Source organism: Pseudomyrmex gracilis, unplaced genomic scaffold (assembly GCF_002006095.1).
Source record: "Pseudomyrmex gracilis isolate BER0280 unplaced genomic scaffold, ASM200609v1 scaffold_1712, whole genome shotgun sequence".
Lineage (NCBI taxonomy): Eukaryota > Metazoa > Arthropoda > Insecta > Hymenoptera > Formicidae > Pseudomyrmex > Pseudomyrmex gracilis.
Window position 1 is genome coordinate 960 of NW_018022296.1, and position 5,262 is coordinate 6,221.

The 5,262-nt window shown below is 30.2% G+C and overlaps 1 long non-coding RNA gene across 1 annotated transcript in view; it reads right to left on the reverse strand.

The window, feature by feature from the left end:
• Positions 1 to 749: 749 nt before the first annotated feature.
• Positions 750 to 5,262, reverse strand: part of LOC109862391 — a 20,787-nt gene continuing 16,274 nt past the window's right edge. The window contains exons 2-3 of the long non-coding RNA XR_002251135.1: positions 1,012 to 1,170; positions 750 to 890 (exon numbers count right to left, since the gene is read on the reverse strand). This is a non-coding gene — a long non-coding RNA (uncharacterized LOC109862391). The remainder of the gene's footprint in view (positions 891 to 1,011; positions 1,171 to 5,262) is intronic.

The following is a 5,262-nucleotide window of genomic DNA, read 5'->3' on the forward strand; positions in this document are numbered from 1 at the left end:
TTACTTTTTCTACCTGCCTACAAGAGATGTTACACCAATTGTCGGACACCGTGTAAATGTATATTCATACATACAAAACATAAGGGGAGTTTCTTTAGTGCCAAATGCTTAAGATTTTTCTTAAATAAAGGGAAAAATGTAATATTTTAGTTTTCTTGCGATATTTATACAATATTAGTTAACAATATTAGAAATCAAAATAAAGCAATAAAATAATCAATCATTACCATAATAGTTAACTCAAATTAATGTTAAACTTTATATATGATTTTGCGAGATCATTAAGTGGTACCTAGTATCGAACACTGTAAGAGTTATTAACGTAACTTAGAATAGTTTCAATATAATTTGCAGCAATCACATATATAATAGTTAGAAACTTCAAAGATGTCGGCACAAGCCTCATGTGCTCATTTTTGATAGCTTGAACACTGAATCTAGTTTTTTTCGTTGCGTTCTAAACAAACTACATACATTGTCTCTTGATTTGTCTCTTTGAAGTTTTCATCTTATTATTTATGTTGCTTAGATGTATATTTTATCACCGAAACGAAAATAATAAACTAATTTAAAGGAATACACACAAAATTGAGATTTGTACTGTCTAACAATAGAGAAAAACGTCCTGTCCGGCACAGCAAACTCATTAAACAAAATTGTTTTATATGACAACTAGTGCTATATACACAAAATACAAAAGTAATTAAAAAAATATTTATCAAAAGATATGATAACACTACTCACATGTCTTTTGGCTAAGAAAATTGATAGATACAATTTTTTATAATTTATCCGATGCACCGGCTTTCCGTCGCGACACTTAATCGATCTTCTTAGCTGTCTACATGCGACTGGAACGTATCGAAACCTGATTGTTGATTCTATCTCTTCTACGATTTATACAAAATAACGGTTCAGTAACAAATGTCACAGATATAGCTACTGTCTGGTATTGGTTGCCATCCGGCACTAGAGAAACATTCCCTACATAATATTTCATTATTTAAATACCTGTATTGATTCCGTTAAAAGTATGAATTACTAAGATAAGAAGATTGCTTGATTTGAGAATGCTCAGCCAGTACTTAACCCTTCTGTCAAAATATAAGTTTTCAACTTGCCTTCAGTGTATGGGTATCTGTATATCCACTTCATTTTCATTCAATTGCACTGCAACAAGTTTTTTAATAACTGCTAGATTTTCTTAAATATTATTTCTTATTCTATTATAGTCTATATACGAAGATTCTTTGTATCTATGTTTATATTTGTTTTCCGGAAAAATCTGATACGCTTAATCTGATCTATCTGATCTTATTTGACTTATACGCTAAGGATCTATTATTGTGAAGTTAGCAAATTTTAAGCAGACATGGTTTGAAAACTGCATAACTGTTTAACGATCAATAAATATTTTTGTGTTATTAAAAACTAAAAAAATATTTATCTACAAATTATTATTTAAAAAAATACAGCTTTATCACACACTCCTAAACATGACATTCATTAAGAGGGTACTGGATACCGACTATAGAGACCTGCAAACCGACGGTTTTAATATTTCGTTTTGAGCCGTATTTACTGCATCAAATTCAAAATGATTCTACAGCAATAAGTAAATTGTGCTAAGAGTTTGCTGTTGTTCATTAAAATGTCAAATTTCAGCAGAAATTTTTTCTTATACAGTTTCCTTCTGTAACCTCACCATATGATCATGTATATAAAATTGTTAGCAATTGCTAAACGTTGATTTCTGCTGAACGCAGTCATTCTTTACTTTTCGTTGTTCTTAGCCGCGTTCCGATATTCACTGCCAGTACTGAAAATCTATAACATATGTGACGTGAAGTAGATTTTTAGTACTGGCAGTGAATATCGAAACATGAGGCTTGTCTTGGACTGTACGTATAAATTTCAACCAATCAGCGACGACGAGACAAAGACAGAAATCCTAGTTGTGATGCTCTCTATCGCGGACAGCTTGCACAATGGCAAGGCGCGTTCCATATTATAGTTCAGTGCAGAGATCAAATGCAAGTCTCACGAAATTGACCAATTGCATCTATCAAATCACTCAATTGCAACACGATTGGTCACTTCCGCGAGATCTGTGACTGCATTTGGGTTTTGCACTATTATGGCTAGTCTATAATAAATGTAGTAAGGCTGTAGGAGTAGAAATTAAACTATTTTTTGGTGAAGAAACAACGGGAATTACGGGCAATTCCCATTTCGCACTACTTACTGCTTTACTGTTAGCCAATAAAAAACGTGTGTTAAAAACCGCGAAATAATTACTTGTATAGACAAAAATAAAAGAACTCCAAGAACCTTCTTACTCTATACTGCCTACTTCCATTGTAGACTAGCCATTATAGAACGACTTTAAAATAATTCGTTTTGCGGAGCACGTGTTTTTTTGCCAAAGTTTTCAATACAACACAAAACAAGTAAAACTTCTATAAGTTTTAGTGAAGAAATCACAAATATTTGTGTTGCATTTGTTCTGTAATATTACATTGTAGTGTAATAAATTACATTGCAATGTATTACATTTATATTGTGTTGTATTCAATTAATATATTGTGTTTTATTCAATTGTGGTATATTGTGATTATTTTTTGTTATGTGATTGTCGTTTAGACTATCATCTGTACTAACGTAATATTAATATAAAATAACGTCTAATGCATCCTTTGGACTGTAAATTTGCTTTGTTTTTTCTCCCAGAGACGTTTTCCGAAACGTGTGCTGGTGTAACAATTATTATGAACTACCAACGCATGCTGCTTATTTTTTAAATAATATTAATATAAAACAATGTTAAATGCATCATTTTGATTGTAAAGTTGCTTTGTCTTTTTTCCCAGAGGCGTTTATGAAAACGTGTGCTGGTGTAAAACTTATTATGAACTGCCAACGCATGCTGGCTATTTTTTAAATAATATTAATATAAAACAATGGCAGACGCGTCATTTTGACTGTACAGTTGCTTCGTCTTTCCTCCCAGAGGCGTTTATGAAAACGTGTGCTGGTGTAAAAATTATTATGACCTGCCGACGCATGTTAGCTATTTTTTAAATAATAGTAATATAAAATAATGTCAGATGCATCTTTTTGACCGTAAAATTGCTTTGTTTTATTTCCCAGAGGCGTTCTTGTAAACGTGTGCTAGAATATTAATTATTTCGAAGCAATTTTGGTTGACATGTGTTGGCTATATTTAAAAATTTAGAATGCCAGAGGCGTCTCATGTGATGTATACTTGCTTCGTTTTTTCTCCCAGAGGCGTTTTTGTAAACGTGTGCTGGTATAAAACTTATTATAATCTAATTTTAGTTGAAATGTGCTAGCTATATTTAAAATTTTTAATGCGTCTCTTGTGATATATAATTGCTTTGTCTTGTCTCTCAGAAGTGCTTTTGGAAACGTGTGTATTAATAAATATGAAGGTTTGATATGCAACATTTGCTGGCTATGTTTTAAATTGTGCTAGAGACATAAAGATTTTTCTCTTTTCTCTCAAGGGCATTTATATAAACGTATGCAAATGTACTTATAAATAAATTGTATTTACATTTATCGTGTATTGGCTATGTTCTACATTGTGCCAGAAGCATCTTTTGTAACATAAAGTTGCTTTAGCTTTTCTTTTGCTCAGAAGCGTTTTTCTAAACGTATTCTGATGGAAAAATTATTTTGAAGTATTTACAAGAAATATGTTCTAGCTATGTTCTAAATTTATTGTTCCTGAGACGTCTCGTGTAGCATAAAGCTTTACATTTCTCGAAGAGATGTAGTAGTGTAGTAGTGTATTAAATACTATAAACATTTACAATCAATGTATTCGGACTATGTTCAAAATTTCTTGTGTCAATCAATGTGTTAATACAATCAACGTGCTAATTATGGTTTTAATTTATCGTATCAGAGGTGTCTCTTGTAACATAAAGTTCTTTTTGTTATGTTGCTTTATCTTTTGTCTCAAAACTATTTTCATTAACGCGTGGTAGTATGTTAAAGAATGAACATTTACAATTAGCGTTTGCTACTGTTGACTACTTTTTAAATTTATATTGTAAAAGACACCTTTTATAACATAAAGTTGTCGAAACTAGTAAGTTGTAGGACTATAAAGAATTATGACAGATCTGTCGTTATTAAAAATGATAATTTTAACAGAATTGTTGAAAAAACATAAAGTAGCTTGATAGATGGCTCCTAATATATTTCTCGAATTTCATTCAGTTTGCAAATAATTAACACTTTGTTTACCGAATATCATAGGCGTGCACATACACTTTTGACAAATTTGTAATATAATATATATATATATATATATATATATATAAAAGAAAGAGAGAGAGAAAAAAATAGAGATGTACTTTGTATCTCTATGAGTGCAATAGACTAATCGCTATGTCTCGCGTTTATCCGAGGTTTTCTTGTAGATTTTGACGGTCGATTACTGTACAGCGTTTCGTGAGTACTTCAGTAATATGTAAAACTTTCTGTGCAATATAAAATGTTTAATGACATTCAGTTCATAATCTTCTTGTAGTCATATATGCAAATTGAATAAAAAATTATTATAATTTCTATATGTGTAGAAATTATTATAATTTCTACACATATATGCGCAATAATAAATGTACGCTTTTCTGTACATTTATTATTGCAATTACAGTGCCTTACTTTTCATAAAACATAAATACACAAATTAAAATTTTCTAACATTCTATTTTTTATTTATAAAATATACTTGCTTTATATACTTGTTACATGCACACGATATTCTGTATTAAGTGTTAGTCAAAGAAAATGACTTTTCCTAAATAAAAAAATAGAAAATGTTTAAAAAAATCTATTTTTAATACAATAAATATAATTTAAAGGTAAATAACGAGTAAAAGATCGGATGTTAATGGTGTAAAAGTGATACATATAGGGGAGACCGGTACACAATGAGACACTTCACAAATAATTGTTCATAGAAAGTTTATTTATGAAGGAAATCTTTTTTTTTTAATGGAACATACAAGTACACTACATGTTTACATTGTACGGACAAAATATTGATAAAAAAAACAAGTGTTTATAACTTATAAATGTTTTTATAAAGTAGTGCAAAATGTCTCATTGTGTACCACCCCGGTACACAATGAGACAACCCATGGTACACAATGAGACATCTCTTTAATCAATGAGCAACTTACAAAACGCTTACGTTTATTATTAAATATAATAGTGCAATATTTTTAG